At 42.3% G+C, this 19,486-nt stretch overlaps 1 protein-coding gene across 1 annotated transcript in view; it reads left to right on the forward strand.

Moving 5' to 3' along the window:
- The window catches only part of LOC309558510 (uncharacterized protein), a gene marked incomplete at both ends in the record, with an annotated part of 400,563 nt that overhangs the window by 73,435 nt on the left and 307,642 nt on the right, over positions 1-19,486 (forward strand). The window lies entirely within an intron of this gene.

The following is a 19,486-nucleotide window of genomic DNA, read 5'->3' on the forward strand; positions in this document are numbered from 1 at the left end:
CCCCCTTAAATTTTTCACTCTTTGTTATATTGCAGCCATTTGCTAAAATCATTTAAGTTCATTCTTCTTCCTCATGAATGTACACATAGCACCCCATACTGACAGAAAAACACAGAATTGTTGACATTGTTGCAGATTTATTAAAAAAGAAAAACTGAAATATCACATGGTCCTAAGTATTCAGACCCTTTGCTGTGACACTCATATATTTAACTCAGATGCTTTCCATTTCTTCTGATCATCCTTGAGATGGTTCTACACCTTCATTTGAGTCCAGCTGTGTTTGATTATACTGATTGGACTTGATTAGGAAAGCCACACACCTGTCTATATAAGACCTTACAGATCACAATGCATGTCAGAGCAAATGAGAATCATGAGGTCAAAGGAACTGCCTGAAGAGCTCAGACACAGAATTGTGGCAAGGCACAGATCTGGCCAAGGTTACAAAAAGATTTCTGCTGCACTTAAGGTTCCTTAAGTAAAGTCAGCAGCAGGGACCTGTAGCTGGGATGTTTATATTGTGTATACAGTATATAATGGAAATATGTGTTTGAAGAGAACGTGTCTATTTTTGATACCATCATTTATTTGTACATAGTCCTATCCAGGTTGTTTCGCTTTTCCCCTTCCACTGTATTATTATAGGATTCCCTCATTTCTCCTGGGCTCAGGAGGCTCAGGCTTAGGAGGAAGGGCTTGGAGTATTGCTGAGGGTCCTGGCCAATCCCCAGCAAAATGGGCTGGCAGGGGGCAGGCCACCTCAAATACTCGGGTCAGCCCAGCAGGCACAGGAGAGTTTGGGTGGAAGCTGGGGATGGAGTGCTGAGGAGGCTGTCAGAGGCCCTTGAGCAGGGATCCTCAAACTACGGCCCTCCAGCTGTTGTGGAACTACACATCCCATGAGGCATTGTAAAACACTGATATTCATAGACTTGACTAGGCATGATGGGAATTGTAGTTCATGAACAACTGGAGGGCCATAGTTTGAAGACCCCTGCCCTTGAGGGTAGCCCCCTAGCCGGGGGGGGTGACCTGTGTTCTGGAGTTTGGGTGCTGGAGGGTAGGGATGATCGAACGGTTCGGGTCGACCATCGGTTCGACCCGAACATTGACTGTTCGAGGTTCGGCCGAATTCTGAACTCTTTGCTGAAAAAGTTCGGAATTCGGCAACCTGAACTGACCAAAATGCAATGGGACAGGAAATGGGCTTTAAAAGCCCGTGATTGGACCAGAAACATTAATAAAAGCCAATTGAGGGGTCAGGAGAATGCTAGGAATGTGATTGGAGTGACTAGGGGGTCCAGAGGCCAATCATTAGTGAATACGCCCCCCAGTATATAAGATAGCCCCGCCAAATTGCTAGCATTGTAATACAGGGACATGGAAGAGAGTGGAAGCAGTTCTGTTACTTCTGCTTCGCCCCTGTCACCCGGCTTTTTGTTGCAGGCGTTTATAGGGCTTTTTTGAGGACATGTTTGGAGTCAGGCATGACATCTGAACTTGTGTGTAGGGGTATATATACACACATACTTATATGTATATATACACCTACACATATATAGGTGTGAAAGTAGCAGAACCCTATGCTTGCGCTAATGAAATAATTAACAGGCATATGGCTCCGCTCCTATCACACCTATATATGTGTAAGTGTATAAATACATATAAAGTGGGTACGGACTTTATATGGGTACGGACTTTATATGTATATAAGGCACAGAAAATTAAGCTGGAGCACCTCCCCCTAGAGGGAAGCCCTCCCTGCTGGCTGGAAAATGTTAAGTCCATTATGAGCAGGGTGGATGGCCGCCCACAACGATATCTGCAAACAGAACAGATAAAAAGCAAACACATAGGCTCAGCTGGAATTTCAGGGACAGTGTCTGGTTTCTGCTGAGCAGTACTCAGTTTCAAGGTCCCTGACTGGTCTGCAGGCCAAGGCAGACCTCCAAGTTTCTTCCCCGATGTCGCTGTTCTTCACAGGGGAGTCACCAGCCTTTGACTCAACCCCGCCTTGAACAGATGACCCAAGGCCCACACCTGCCTTCCGGGACTTCCGTGGCTGTAAGGTGAAAAGTCCTGACTGCAGGTCCACATTGCATATTAGTGGTTCCTGCTCGCTGGGTGTCAGCAGGGTGAGTTGCTCATCACAGAGCCCACATCGGATCCAAGCACTGACCACTGTGGTCAGTAGTCTGCACGCAGGATACAGCAGGAACAGTTGCACAGTCCATTTGATCATGCTAAAGGGCCAATCCCCACTATGGTCCCGCCGAACACCAGTGTCCACTAGTGTCCACTTTAGCAGATCAGGCAACCAGGTCAACACTGGGTACACACGTGCACCTTCCGCCATCTTGCTTCTCTCTCTCGCTGCTAGCTGCCTCTTCCGGGGTGTGGCTCCACCCCAAGCTTCCAAACTGGCTGGTGCCTGAAGCTCTAATAAGCATGCCTTTTCATTTGCACTCTACTGTAATCCCTTATTAGCTGTACTGAAGTTTTCAGGACAATGATCGTGATAATAACACATGCACTAGCACTTGCAGAACTTATCCAGACATGCCCCTTGACACTAATTGTACCTGAGCAACAGGGAGCAGGCAGCAGGCAGCAGGCAGCAGGCAGCAAGCATTTACTGTGGTAGCCTTGAGTAACAGCAAAGTCTATAGCACATATCTTACTGTAGATAGCAGGTTTAGGACAGTTCTTGGCATCAGCTGTGGTTGGGCATCTGACAGATCCCCTTACCGCAGGCACCCACTGGCTTACCCCGATCACCATGGGCAACAGCAGATATTTCTGTGCACCCTCCTAGGACCCACAGGTGAAATGGGATCCCCCACCCTGCACACCACATTTTCACAGCCCAATTGAGTCAGGAAACAGTCCAGTGCTTTCCTTTTTTTTTTTGGTATTTTTTATTTAGGGGTTAAAACTTGGATGGGAATAGGGATATTATGAAATGCCCACTTGACTTACAAAACAATTCTTTAGGGACACTTTAACTATATACAGTCTCTATGTACAATCTCTATATACATTTCTCTACTGCCTCCTGCACAAATCTTGCTTGCTAAACAAAAAACACAGATCCAGCTGGAACACTGTTTAGATGGGATCTGACAGAGCACTCTGTCAGATCCAGAAAAAAGCCCATTACAGGCAGGGACTTTTCGTGTGTATAGTCCCAGTGTCCAGCTACCTTCCTGGGATACTGATCCTCAGCACCACCTCTTCAGTTTCTGCTAACCCACCTGGCTGCAGCAGCTGACCCTTTCACTAGCCTTCCTGGCTACTCTTCCACAGTCCTTCCAGACTGACTCTACAGCCATCCCAGACTGCCACTTCTCAGTCTTTCCAGACTGACTCTCAGTCCCCCCCTGACTGTCTCACTCACTAGCCAGATGGCTGTCTTCTCCTTCTATCCTTACACCTGCTCCTGTGCCTCTGGACAGGCCTCCTCCCTGTGTCTTGAGAGGATCCCTCCAGTACCCAAGCCCCAGACCTGAGGTCACCCCCCACCCCAGAATAGGGGGCTACCCTCAAAGGCCTCAGAAAGCCTCCTCAACACTCCAGCTTCCAACCAAACTCTCAAGCCCCCGATGGGCTGACCGTGAGTTGTGAGTTGTCTGCCCCTGCCAGCCCATTTTGCTAGGGATTGACCAGGGCTCCTCCTAATCTCCCTCCCATTCTTCTGGAAGTTTCTCCAAAGTTCCAGAAGTAGGGGGAGGTACAAAAGATGTTGCCCGATGAGTTATCCAACCTCTATTATCTAGATCTCTACACTAGAGGGTACTACAAAACCATCTAACAATTTATCCTCTTGGTCTGTTGGCAGTAAGGAGAGTTTATTTTGAAGTGGTGGAGGGGGGAAAAAATGCTGCAGTCAGGCCCCCTGAGCATTGGTTGCAGGAAGAAAAGATGGACTATATGGCCAAATGATTAGCATATCCACTTGCCATATCAGAGATGTGAGAAGGAAAATGAATGTCTGTATTAAAAGAGAAGTATTGACTTTTTTTTTGCCGATTCATACTTACCTACTGGAGGCAGAATCAATCCGATGCTTCATCTGTTCCCCACTGGCTCCAACACTGAGAACCAAGTGATCAAACACCGTCAATCTCTCAGTTCTTACAGTTCCCCCGAGCAGAGAGCTGGTGACTGTCAGTCACTGCTCTTTGCTCTGCCCTCTCCTCCCCCCCACACTCACTGGATTGCTCGGCTGTGGAGGGCATGGGAGTGGCCAGCTCAGCCTCTCAGCAGCTCTGTGATGTCAGCTGACAGCAGGCTTTAGCCTTGGCTGTACTTCTACTTTAAATTGACAACCTTCTCATCATGCAATAGTGAACACTGTGAAGAAGACCTGAAACATCTAGCTGATAGAAGAACATTATGGTTCTGCCCATGATATCTAACTCAGGACTTCTCACTTGGGTGGAATTGTTTCAAACTTTATAAGCATAGAATGTACCATGGATCCAATATATAAATAACATCTGTAAAAAAATAAAAAAATATATCATACTTGTTTTTGTTATTATAGAGATCTTTTCTTTGTTTATAACAATTGCCTTTTTTAACAAGTGGCTCATTTCTGTTTCAGAATTAAATATGACACCCATCCGTCGTGTAACTATGGACAATGGTAAGAATTCTAGATGGCTGGGTTATCTGCCTTACTTCATGCAATGTTATATTCCATCACCAAGACTTCTGTGCTGGCAAGGCTTTGCTCAGGTTTTAGCTAAATCAATAAAATAAAAAACACCCCATGCTGATAGCCCTCAGCCTACTCTGACCCTAATAACACCCCCCCCCCACACACACACACACACACACACACACACCAACACCACCACCAAGGCCTAATACTTTACCTAATCTCTGCAATCATAATTTATCTTAAATGCACATCAAAACAATGCTACCTATGGCACTTTTAGCCCTGGTTCACACCAGGTCCGATTTCATTGAGGCTTGCATCCTCATTTTACAGAAGTCAATGCATGTCGCAACGAAATTGCAAAAAAAAAGTATTGCAGGAACCTTTTTCAAAGTTGCTGTGACTTGAGTCACAATGTTTTGAACGGATCCATTGCCGGCAATAGGGTGCGACTTGTCATGCGATTTGTACCTGTCAAATCGCATGTTAAATTGCACTGGTGTGAACCAGGGTTGAAAGGTACATTGCCATTCGTACAATAACCTCATCTGATTAAAAGTAGTTTTAAATTTTAATAGTACAGAAAAATGGTTCAAAGATTTTTCCAAAGCATTGTAAAACATATCCAGGACCTCAATACATCCCATCTAATGGCCTTGGGCTCTGAGGAAGAGGGAAGTCTTGATAGGTGTTAGCCTTTTGGACTTTCAACATCCTGCCATGAGATGTGATGTATGAGGTCTTGGAGATGTTGTAATTCGTTGACTGGCTCTGATGCACCTGTTGGTTAGTGGGTATAATTACCTCCTTTTTAAATAAAAAAATATATGTTTTGAGTATAATGAACTAGGCTAGCGTACCCTCTGTTTTGTTTATGGTTTCAATGTATCCAGACTTCCCCCAGTCTTGGGAGGGGAGCAAGGAGAGGCATGGCCACAAAAAACAGGATGCAAATATAAGCAACTGCTACCTCTGGGTCCACTCTTAACCACAGGAGGCTGTGTACTTGTTTGCCAATGTAAAACATATGGCTGATTTAGGTAAACCAAAAGTGGTGCACTATTCCTGTGTGCTAACCAATAAAACCTCTCTGTATATATGACATCAATAAAACATGGGAAATAAATAAGCAGTGTAACTGTGATCAAACAAATCTTCTACTTCCAAGTGCAAAAAAAATCTGATGAATAAATAATGTCCACTAATGAATAGTTCATCAAAAAAATAAAAATAAAATATCTATTTTTTGTTTAATATATTTTTATTGAAAATATAACAATATGAACAAAGAAAATGGTACAAGGTGCATACAAGTTCTAAGAAACCATACATGAATTGGATTTACTCGTAATCACACCAGGGATGATTGCAATCAAAGTGTACGGAAAGACAAGTACCATACGTCATATACCAAGTTAGAGAAAAGGAAGAAAGAGAGACGGGGGAAGAGGGAGATAGATAATGGACAAAGAGCGGAAGCAATGTGAGAAGGAATGGTAAAGAGAGAGAGGGGGAGGGGGGGACCCAGCTGACTGAGCATGAAGCAACCTTCAATCATCACTGAGCACATAAGATAAATTACATAGATATGCAATGGATTAGACAAATATGATCTGCCAATTAAAGAATACATCTGTTAAGTGATGGGTATCTTCATTAAGGAGGCGTAGTCCTGTGATTGAGTGAATGCCAGCCAACCAGACCAAGTGTCACTGGGGGCTGAAAGAGGGTTTCGTAGTGAGTGGGTCAAGTCCTCCATAGAGTATATACGTTCACATTCAACAACCACTGACGGGTGGTGGGGAGTTCGGGTTGGGCCCATAGCCGAGGGATGAGAGACTTGGCAGCATTCAGGAGGTGAGGGGTGATTGAGCGTTTATACAGGTGAATAGGGACATCCAGGCAGTGGAAGAGAATAACCCAAGGGTTCCTAGGGATCGGGTATCCTTGTAAATAAAATATCTCTTAAGAAAAAATATTGCTGTGTAACAAAAACTGTAAAGTTCTGCCACCAATCCATCCAGTAAAAATGCGCGCTCACCTGCAAATCAATAAATCAGTGCCTGGAACAGATCCTTCTAATCTTCAAATGATGACAGTGGGTTGTTGAACACCTCTCCTCAAACCAAAAAATCCCACATAAAAAAAGAAAAAATAAAAATAAAAATTTAAAGCAAAAAAGAAAAAATAGAAAAAAATACACAATTATGGGTGAAGTCCGCAAATAAATAGGAAATCCGTCCAAGTAAAGAGTTGTGCACACACTAAGGGAAAGTGCTGAACAAAATCCGTAAAGGGCCAAAAACAAATTATCACCAGTGAGAATGGCTGAAATGCACGCTCACCTGTGGCACATTAAAATGTGCCTTTAAGATGTCTCTAGATCTTCATATGGTACAAAACGGGTGATGATAATCCTCACATCCAAAGTTCCCACATACATAGGAAAGCAAGGGAAAATTCCATAGTGTAATATGAAAGTACAATTTATTGATAAACATAAATCTCACTCACATAAAAGTAAATATCGGCCTCCAAGTATCCTCTGTACGAGTGTGGCTCTCTCCGAGTCTGATACTGGCAGCCCGCCAGACAGTCAGCTGTTCGATTCACAGCAGATAGACTGAAAGCCACCAGCACTAGCTCATCCAACGCGTAGTCACATGACTTCCTCAGGGTGTCAGACCTATAATACAGTTTTATATTTTAGATCTAGTAGGAATGTTTTAAGTTATGTTGTGTTTAGGTCTGCAGATAATGTCTTTTTACTAAAAATATTGTTTTAATGATGTCGGGGGGGGGGGGGGGAGGAGAGAGCCAGGGAAGAATATTTCAATGAATGCAGGTGCCAGTGACACAAGAGGCATTGGTAATAAGTAATGACCCTCAGGCTGATTACTATTTTTACTTTTTTTACTAAATGTAGGCTTTAAAGTGTCACTAAACTCACAACAGTAAAATCAGTGTGTATGTGCAGTAAAGCATGCTTGTTATACTCACTATGGAACCTAGGGGGTTATTCCTCTGCATTGTTTAAAAAGGCTGTTTGATACTGTCTTCTCTGATCCTCCCCTTCTTCCACTGTCCCCAATCCATCTCCTAGTACAGAGGCTAGGGGACAAGCTGCACATGCTTAGTTTGGTGTGTATTGCTAGAGAGTTTTTTTTTTTTTTTCTTGGGAGGGTACATGTGATCAGCACAGGGCTTATCAGCACCATCCAGACAGAGGGTCAGGCTTCATGCAGCCTTATAGGACAGCCAGTGCAGTATGAAAACTCCTCCTACAAGTTTTAACAGAACACTGATAGGAGTCACAAGACTGCTATATTCTGCTGATGCCATAAAGCCCCGACTGGTGGAGGGCTGCAGTGATGGTTGACTTTCTACAACTTTCTCCCATCTCCTGACTGCATCTCTGGAGCTCAGCCACAGTGATCTTTGCGTTCTTCTTTACCTCTCTCACCAAGGCTCTTCTCCCCCGATAGCTCAGTTTGGCCGGATGGCCAGCTCAAGGAAGGGTTCTGGTCATCCCAAACGTCTTCCATTTGAGGATTATGGAGGCCACTGTGCTCTTAGGAACCTTAAGTGCAGCAGAAATCTTTTTGTAACCTTGGCCAGATCTGTGCCTTGCCACAATTCTGTCTCTGAGCTCTTCAGGCAGTTACTTTGACCTCATGATTCTCATTTGCTCTGACATGCATTGTGATCTGGAAGGTCTTATATAGACAGGTGTGTGGCTTTGCTAATCAAGTCCAATCAGTATAATCAAACACAGCTGGACTCAAATGAAGGTGTAGAACCATCTCAAGGATGATCAGAAGAAATGGAAAGCACCTGAATTAAATATATGAGTGTCACAGCAAAGGGTCTGAATACTTAGGACCATGTGATATTTTAGTTTTTCTTTTTTAATAAATCTGCAACAATGTCAACAATTCTGTGTTTTTCTGTCAGTATGGGGTGCTATGTGTACATTCATGAGGAAGAAGAATGAACTTAAATGATTTTAGCAAATGGCTGCAATATAACAAAGAGTGAAAAATTTAAGGGGGTCTGAATACTTTCCGTACCCACTGTATGTAGAGGAGGCCACATTGTGTGTGTGTGTGTGTGTATATATATATATATAAAGTGCAGTATAGGGAACGCCATATCCTGTGTGTGTATATATTATATTTTATATATATATATATATATATATACAGGATGTGGCCTCCTCTATAATGCACTATATGTATATATAATATAATATATACACACAGGATATGGCGTCCTCTATACTGCACTATATATATATATATATATATATATATATATATATAGTGCATTATAGAGGAGGCCACAGGCTACGGCGTCCTCTATGCTGCAATATATATATATATATATATATATAGTGCAGCATAGAGGACGCCGTATCCTGTGCCCTCCTCTATAATACACTATATATATATATACATATATATATATAGTGCAGCATAGAGGATGGCATATCCTGTGTGTGTATATATTATATATATTTATTTATATATATATATTAGTGCAGTATAGAGGACGCCATATCCTGTGTGTGTGTATGTATATATATATATATATATATATATATATATATATATATATATACATACACACACACACACACACAGGATGTGGCCTCCTCTATAATGCACTATATATATATATATATATATATATATATATATATATATATATATATATATATATATATATATATATATAGTGTGCAGTATAGAGGACGCCATATCCTGTGTGCATGTAGTATATATTATTTATATATTTATTTATATATATATACATATATACAGGATGTGGCCTCCTCTATAATGCACTATATTTATATATATATATATGTATATATATATATATATATATATATATACACTGTAACGGAACAGGGCACCCCTGAGCAGGTACCTCCGTTGACAGATGCTCCTAGTGTTTCCCGAGGGCTCCAAGAACTCCACCAGACACCGTAAGCGGTACTCTGTCCTGGTGCCAGCACTACAACCGGAGTAGTCTGGTTGGAGCCTGGTTGCTGGAGACGGACTGTCTCCCCCTTAGGTGCATAGCTCTGCTGTGGAATGGGGAGACCGGTTGTCTCCCCCTTGGATACACAGCTCTGTCGTGGGGGGGTAGGACCGCCCATCCCTACCACCTGTGTGGTAAGTGCAGAGACCATGGTCCCATCTGCATCGGTGGGGGCTTACAGTCTCCCCCTGGTACATTAAGCTGCCGCTGGGGAGAGGGGGTAACAAGCTCCTCTCCCGATAGAACACTCTGCCCATTAATGATCCGCCGCTGGGATGAGGTGGTAACAATCTCCTCTCCCATACATACTTCCTGTCTCTGCCCCCTGTAACTCAGCCTGCCGCTGGAGAATGGAGACTGGGCTCCCAATTCCCAATAAATCAGGCTGCCGCTGGGGAATGGAGACTGGGTTCTCCTCTTCCCTTAACTGTACCTGCCGCTGGAGTTCCTCCCAACGTGCCAGCTGGCCCTCTCTCTCTGCTCTGTCTAGCAGAGTCCTGAACACTAAGTTCTTCACGAACCGCTTGGATCTCTCCAGTGGATTGGGTCCGAAGAAGTTCAGCCGTAAACACACCATACGGTCATATTCTCTCAGAGAGTATCTGTACTCCACTGCTGGTTCCATCCTGTTGCTTTAAGGGTTGCTGTACTGAGACATGCGTTGCCCCCAACTTGTAAATCCACGGAATGGTGTCTCCTGTAGCTGTCCTTCTGGCTGTGGGAATGATCCCGCCGCTTGCCACCAATTGTAACGGAACAGGGCACCCCTGAGCAGGTACCTCCGTTGACAGATGCTCCTAGTGCTTCCCGAGGGCTCCAAGCACTCCACCAGACACCGTAAGCACTTCAGACTCCACAAACCGCCGTAGCTTGGTTAGGGTCTTGGCATCTCCTACCCACCCTGGACCAACGACAAGGCTCCAGGTTCCTGTGGGTGAACCTCTCTTTCCCCAGAGAGTGCGGCAGAACAAGCTCTTACAAGAGCTTAGTGATTCTCTAAGGGAGTATGGAAGACCATAGCAATCCCTGCAGCAGATTCCCCCAATAACGAGACAAAGCTCCGAGTTGAGGGTAAAACAGGAACAACATTTATTGGAAGAACACAGCACACTTTTATACAGAAATTGGAAAATCCTTCCCCCAACAACCGCTTTCCCATTGGTCAATTGTAAAGTACTTGCAGTTCCCAATAAGGTCCTCTCCAGCCCATGCAAATGAGGGCTTGAAAATGATTCAACAGTGATTGGTCAGATAGCTTTGACCAATGCAAGGAGACAGAAGCCCCAGGGGGCAATCAATGTAAACTATAGTCAGACACAGAACAATTGTTCCCTAACGAGCCCTCAATACACATTACTCTGAGTGTCAATAACTCCCTTAGCAGACAACAGGTCAGGTCATTAGCACACCTGACAAAAGGTGAATGGGGAGCCACCTTAGACAGTCTGTCTCCTCAGAACTTCCTGGGATGACCATATTAGGAGTTGACTTCCTGTTCCTTACAGTTTACAGGAATACGTTTTAGCTTCCAGGATAGAGGCAAGACTCCATTAGCCACATTGGTTAAAGAAACACAAAAAGACACAAAAATGCATAACTGCCAGTCTACTGAACAGAACCCCCACATTCAACCCATCCCCCGATAGCCTGGATCTGAGCGCTCAACATATCCAAACAGCGCTCAGATGCCACAAACACAGTCAAATTGCCATGGTGTTTATGTTTAGCATGGGCTGATGAGAGGGTCCATAGTCACATTGCAGGAGGCGAGCAACCAGGCTTCTCCAACGCCCAGTGGCACACACACATGGCATCCTCTATACTGCAATATATATACAGACACACAGGATATGCCATCATATATATATATATATATATATATATATATGAGGATGGCATATCCTGTGTGTGTGTGTGTGTGTCTGTATATATTTATATATATATATATATATATATATATATATATATATATATATATATATATATATATATATATATATATAATTAGTGCAGTATAGAGGATGCCATGTGTGTGTGTATATATATATATATAGTGCATTATAGAGGAGGCCACATCCTGTATATACTGTATATATATTTATATATATAATATATACACACAGGATGTGGCGTATATATATATATATATATATATATATATATATATATATCGGTGCCACCTTATCAGGGCCCATCAATGCCGACTCATTAGCACACATTATTGAAGGAGAACAATTACCTGTTTACAAAATTTTATAACAAACTAAAAAACAGTGTTTTTTTTGTTTTTTTTTACATTTTTTTGGTCTTTTTTTGTTCAGCAAAAAAATAAAAACCGCAGTAGTGATTAAATACCACCAAAAGAAAGCTCTATTTAGCCTAAGAGCCGGTTCACACTGGGGCGACTTGGTCGCCTGACAAGTCGCCTGCCATAGATTAGCAGAGGACCTGTTCTAATAGGAGCGACAGAAGTCGCTCAGACTTAGAAAAAGGGTCCTGTACTACTTTGGGGCGACCTGCATTGACTTCAATGATATGAAGTCCGTGCATGTCGCTCCGAGGTCGCAAGCTTGCCCTCACTCAACTCTATTTTCTTGGAGGACCGGAGCGACGGCAAACGTCATTGCCGAGCAACCGGCTTAAAGGTCCTTTTTTTTTTTTTTTCCTTTCTATCTTTATTAGTGTACTTGGGAGATCTGAGGACTTTTTGACCCCAGATCTCACAAAAAAGAGGTCCTGTCGTTCCTATTTCTATTACAAGTAATGTTTACATTCCTTGTATTAGAAATAAAAATGATCAATTATTTTTTTTTTTTTTTTAAACGGTGTCAAAATAAAAAATAAATAAAATAAATAGTAAAAAAAAAAAAAAATTAAAGCGTCCTGTCCCCGTTAGCTCGCGCGCAGAAGCGAACGCACACGGAAACCCCGCCCACCTATGTAAACGGTGTTCAAACCACACATGTGAGGTATCGCCGCGATCGTTAGAGCGAGAGCAATAATTTGAGCCCTAGACCTCCTCTGTAACTTCAAGATAGCCACCTGTAGAAATTTTTAAAGTGTCGCCTATGGGGATTTTTAAGTACCAAAGTTCGTCGCCATTCCGTGAGCGTGCGCAATTTTTAAGCATGACATGTTGGGTATCTATTTACTTGGCGTAACATTATCTTTCACATTATGGAAAAAAATTGGGCTAACTTTACTGGATTCTTATTTTTTAATTCAAAAAAGTGATTTTTTTCCAAAAAAATTGCGTTTGGAAGACCGCTGCGCAAATACGGTGTGATAAAAAATATTACAATAATCTCCATTTTATTCTCTAGGGTCTCTGCTAAAAAAAATATATAATGTTTGGGGGTTCTAAGTAGTTTTCTAGCAAAAACAACTGATTTTAGCTTATAAACACCAAATGTCAAAAATAGCCCTAGTAGGCAAGTGGTTAATGACCAGGCCCTATTTTGCGATTCGGCATTACTGTAAAGGACAATTGCGTGATCGTGCGACGCTGTACCCAAAATAAATTGATGTACTTTTTTTCCCCTCAAACAGAGCTTTCTTTTGTTGGTATTTGATCACCTGTGCGATTTTTACTTTTTGCGCTATAAACAAAAAAAGAGCGACAATTTTGAAAAAAAAAAAACAATATTTTTCACATTCTGCTATATAAAATTCTCAAAAAAAAAAATAATTAAAAGACCAACATTTTTTAACATTTTAGGCCAATTTGTTTTCTGCTACATATTTTTGGTAAAAAAAAAAATGCGATAAGCTTATTTTGATTGGTTTGCGCAAACGTTATCGCCGCGTCTACTAACTACGGGAAAGATTTATGTCATATTTTTTTTTTTTTTTACTAGTAATGGCGGCAATTGCGATTTTTTGCGGGATTGCGACATTGCGGCTGACAGATCGGACCCCTAACTGACATTTTTGACACTTTTAGGGGTGCCAGTGACATTACTACAATAATCAGTGCTAAAAATATGCACTGTTACTGTAAAAATGACACTGGCAGGGAAGGAGTTAACCCTATGGGTGATCAATGGGTTAAATGTGAGCCTAGGGGAGTGATTCTAACTTTGGGGGGGGGGCGTGGCTTGTGAAATTACCATAGAGACATGTGATCCTATATAGAAGGATCACATGATCTCTATGATCATCCTAGGGAGAAGGACGGTCAGCTGTGTTTACAACAGCCGACCGTTCTTCTCTCTCAACGGGGAACGATCTCAGGTGTCAGGCGCCACCCCCTAGCTTCCCGCGCGCGACCTTAAATCTGCGGCGGGTGGTCGGGAAGTGGTTAAAGTGTTGGTTACCCTAAAAAAAAAAAAGTTGAACCTGTTCCCTTAAAGCATGGGTGTCCAACCTTTCGGCTTCTCTGGGCCACATTGAGTGAAGAGAAATTTTCTCGGGCCGCATATAAAATATATACTATAGTTAAGGTATATAAGTAATAAAATGCCCCCCCCCCCGCATTAATTTAACACGAGGATGATCAAATGAAATGGAATCCGTATACAGAGGTTTAAGTCTTCTGAGCGATAATAAAGGAACACTCTAACCACCATGACCACTTCAATGATTTGAAGTGATCATGGTGGTAGGAGTCAGAAACACTGCACATGCTCCCCTCCCCCCTCTGAGGCAGCCTCTGCCTACCGTTAGTTTGAAGCTGCTGTGGCCATGCCCCCGACCCGACTTCCTTTCTCCCCAGCAAAAATAAAATTGTCAGGGGGCAGTGGGCCCGCATTGCCTGAGGTTCTGGGCCACATGCGGCCCTCGGGCCGCAGGTTTGACATGTCTGCCTTAAAGCATGTTATAGAGCATAGTGCCTGTGCTGTGTGATTTGGCCCCCTGTATCATATAAAACACCTGGCTAATCCTGCCTTGTGCCTGCCCTCTCCTCTGTAAACTGACCATGGTTTATCAAGGCTGCTGAGCCCTGACACCATGGTCAGTTTGCATGCCTCCATCATCCGCAGCTATCTGCAGCTCTCCTCTGTCCTCCCCCCCCCCCCACCCACCTGTATGCTCATACAAGTGCCCACCTCTCCCCTCCTGGTGCTAACAAAAAAAAAAAAACTGTGATATGATCAAACAATAGCCTCTGGTAAATAAGGACATGTGTCCCACTGCCTGTGTTTTGTTAAAAAAAAAAAATGCAGATTCTACCTTTATTTCACAGCGCCTCCTGAGTGCTCACTTCTCTCTTCCCCTCCTCCTTGCTGACGTCAGTGGGAGTTCTGGGCCCCTCCCACTGTAGTTGTCAGCCCGGGAGAGGAGAGCGTCAAGCAGTCACGTGAGCGTCGGGAGGCGCTGTGAAATAAGGTAGAATCTGCATTTTTTTTTTTTTATAAAACACAGGCAGTGGGTCACATGTCCTTATTTAACAGATGCTATTGTATTGAATTCCCCTAGTACAGCCCCAGCCTGTACTCTTTTTCTTAAGTACATTTTGGCCAGCTTTACTTTGACTTACTTTGGGCGCTGGCTGTTCATCAACTGAGCTTCTGGACACATTCACACTGTGGTTTTTCACTTGTTTCTGGATACTTACTGTATAAGTGGATATTTATTTTGTATTGGAATTAATACATTCTTTGGATTTTAAACCCTTCTTGCATCTTTCTGTTCAGCTTTCCTTGTCCAAAATTGTTAGAGACAAAGAGCACAGATTGGGGCTTTACTGCAAGAATTAAGACACCGCAGAGGATACAGCAGTGTAAAATTGGCCAATAGCAGGAGAGAGTTAAAGTGGCTGTAAAGTCAGAAGGTTTTTTTTTTTTTTTTTTAATCTTAATGCACTCAATGCATTAGGATAAAAAGCCTTCTGTATGAAGCAGCCTCTCTCAGCCCCCCTAATACGTTTCTTAGCCCATCTCTGTCCAGCGATGTCCACGGGTCCCTTGGCTGTCCAGGACTCTCCCTCCTGATTGGCTGAGACACAGCCGCGGTGCCATTGGCGCCCTCAGCTGTCAATCAAAGTCAGTTAGCCAATGAGGAGAGAAAGGGGGCAGGGCCGAACCGCAGCTCCATGTCTGAATGGAATGCTTGCTGTGGGGGATTCAACAGGAGGGAGGGGATTGGAGCAGCAACGAGGGATCTGAGATAAGGAGGAGTCGGGCTGCTCTGTGCAACACTAACTGCACAGAGGAGGTAAGTATAAGTATTTAAAAAAAAAAAAAAGATTTTACAATCAATTTAATTGAAAGGTTTGGTGTAAGCCTAATTTTTTTTTACTATGGGAATAGGGAAGTGCAGCAATGGTTGATAGTGTGAAGGGATTTTGGTGTACATTCATTTTTCTTTTCTTTTTACTTTCATTTGATCCAGCAGCGTGCCGCTCTTTGAGGGCAGGGACTGATGTGACTGTATAAATTGTTGGCATTATGTAAATACTTGTAATAAATGAATAATAAAGTAAAACAAAGATTGTACCAATATACATGTCTATACATTTAGCCAATCCGGTTCACAGACCATGACCTATATTATAACCCTTGATATAACTAGTATGTTTACACAAAGAAACACAGATAGCGAGAAATTGAGCTGCAAGTTTGAAAATGACTTGCTAAGCTATTGCTAGACTTGCCAGGCTTCTTAGGTTTGTTGCACAATTGCAAGACTCCAGATCAACTTTCTTTGCAAACATTCTGCAAGTTCTGGTTCAGTTATGTTGGGCAATTGTCATCCCACCACAGGGGGCTTTGTGGCTGATCCTGAAAAAGTGTCATCTAGAACATGTACTTCAAATGCTCTGCAAGTCTACAATTTGCCAGTGAAAATGTGCAGCAGGTTAACAGGCTTACCATTCAGCACTGCCACAAATATGTTGCAAGTTATTCCTGCTATCTGGGAACCTAAGTCCTTGCTGTGTTAACAATTTCACAAAAATATATGTTTGTAATTTCTATAGATCAGTTTGTATATGTTGGATTTCACAATGATGAGGCACAGCACTGCAAACATTATAGGGATAAAACATTTCAACTACTTGTTCTGTTTGGACGTACCATATACGTCCACCAGGGCCAGGACGAGGGGTGGGCAAGAGGGACGGTTGCTCTGGGTGCAATGGTTCTTTGCAGGGATGTGGGGCACCCTGACTCTAACCAAGGGCTGGCCCTACCATGGGTCCCACTGGGTCCATTGGACCCAGGCAGCACTTTGAAAGGGGCAGCAAATTGATGCCCAAAATTTTTTTTTCTAGCAGTTTTGTGTGTCAGTTTGTGCCCCATTATGGGCGGCCTTTCCCCATCTCATACTGCCCCCCCCCCCCTAGTGCAAACTGATGAGTATGAGGAGGCAAAGGGTGTGCGCAATGACGTCAGACATTCAGACAAACTAAATAATACTGGAGTTTGTTGGTATGGTATGTCATATAATTGGGCATGTAGACAAGGTGCTGTTGCATATAAATCTGACTTCCTGATAAATAAAATTTTATTTTTAATTATCATGATATAAAATAAAATTGTGTGGGCCTTTTGGTGGGTATGATTTTTTTTTTGGGGGGGGGCAGCATTTAAATGTTGGACCCAGGCAGCACAATGTATTGGGCCAGCTGTGCTCTAACCATAAGGGAATGGGGGGGACAGTTGGGCATCTATGCCCTGGGTGCTGGATTACCTTGTCCCTGCACTGAAGTCCACAGAGAGGTTTTAAAACTCTGCAGTCAGCAGCTTGTTACTGTTTGGTTCAGTCAACTCTGGGCTGTGATGTAAAAGTGATCTACATGACTGTATAGCTCTCCAATCACTTTTTACAGTGCAGGTAGTGTGGCACCTCCCTCTTTCCTGCTGTGTGGTTCCTGGGCTCTCTCATTCTTTTGGGTGCCCAGGACCACAACAAATGGTTTTAGGATTGGATGTGGGAAGATATTGGGGAACATCTGCTCTCCATTCCCTGCTGTGAATGAAGCTGAAAACGCTCAGTTCTGAGCTAGGCTCTGCTACAACCAGGGAAGCAGCTAATCAAGTATGGTCTGTGCTTGATTAGCTGCAGGGGAGACATTAGGAGCCTAAGGAACCTCCGATGTCGTCATACAGAAGACTTATCCCCTGCCCAATGCTATTACATGGGAAGCTTTATATAAGTTATATAAAAAAAAAGGTAAACAAAAAAATAAATTCATAGTAAATGGTAATAAAATAAAAAAGAAATAAATAATTATAAATATAACCCCCTTTCCCTGCACACACCTGCAAATTTCAAAAGTGTGTATGGGGTGTACATGTGTATGTAAGCCATGATTATACTACATATATGATGTACTGCTGTGAATGCTGGAGTGAGAACAATTACTCTAGTCTAGGGCCATAATTCATGGGTAACTCTAAACTGAGCAGTAAAAGCTTTTTAATTGTCACCTCTACAGAATTCTGATACTAATGATTTTAACAATATCACAGGCACACAGAAGACTAAGGTGTACTTTTAATAAACAGAGAAAAGCCGTGATCCTCAGGATCACGACTGATCTCTGGTGTGTAACGGTTTAGGTAGCTGAGATGAGGAGCAGAGAACATGTTCTTCTCTTCTCATCACAGTACATGACCGTTCTGTCACAAACGGCCAGTTTAGAAAAGTGAGATCTGAAGATCTCACAGCCGTTATTCTGAAATATCTCCATTCCAGATTCTCCAGCTCAGAGGTGGAGAATCAGGGGGAGAAGCTGTGTGATCAGAGGAAGAAGACTTCTTTCTTCCTATATATCAGCACCAGGGGGTTCAAAATAAAAAAAAAAAAAAAAAAAAAAAATATATATATATATATATATATATATATATATATATATGTTTGTGAGTGTATTTATGTGTGTATATATATATATATATATATATGTGTGTGTGTATGTATGTATATATATATATATATATATATATATATATATATATATATATATATATATATATATATATATATAGTTTGTATATATATCCTGGTGTGTGTGTGTATATATATATATATATATATATATATATATATATATGTGTGTGTGTGTGTATATATGTATGTATATATGTGTGTGTATATATGTGTATAGATAGATATTCAGTTAGTTTTCATGTGTCAGAACATGTCATTACGAGTTCTTTTAAACTTTGGTTTCACTTTTTAAACTTAGCGGCGGCTGTAATCTCACAATATCTCGTGAGATTACAGGCAGTCCACCCAGTTATACACAGATCTCGGCTGTTTTCAGAGGAAAAACTTCTCCTCTGATCACCCTGTGAGAAGTGAAGTTCTCCGCCTTCTAAACTGGGTGCCAGAGGAGATATTTTTTCTCTGAGAACTGCCGAAAAGTGAACTGAGAGAAAACTTCTCAGTTTATTAAACGTACACCTTAAAGTGGATCTTCACTGCATCTGAGCACCACAAAGCAAAAACACTATTTAATTAATTCTTAATATTTAAAGCAAACTCCCCCATCCATCCATGTCTCCATGTTTTTATTTTGTTGAGAATTCACTTTGAAAAACAACTCCCTAGCATTTCTGGCAGTGGCCATCTTGAGTAAGGGCACATGATTCACGTAGCATTTACTTCCTGGAATCCATCTGCCCTTAGCTCAGGTATGCATGCAGGAGAGAGTGTGCTAAGCTGAGAAAACACTCCTTCTCTCTTCCCCTCCTGAAGACACTTGGAGTATATGACATCATTTGCCTAGGCAAGAAACCAGGAAGCAACTAAAGAAATGTAAAAAAAAAAAAAGTTTAAAACAAGTATATAAGATATTCTTTCTATTTACTAATGCTAGCAGCAGGA

The sequence above is a fragment of the Pelophylax lessonae genome (genome assembly GCF_965119305.1).
Source record: "Pelophylax lessonae genome assembly, chromosome: 6".
Lineage (NCBI taxonomy): Eukaryota > Metazoa > Chordata > Amphibia > Anura > Ranidae > Pelophylax > Pelophylax lessonae.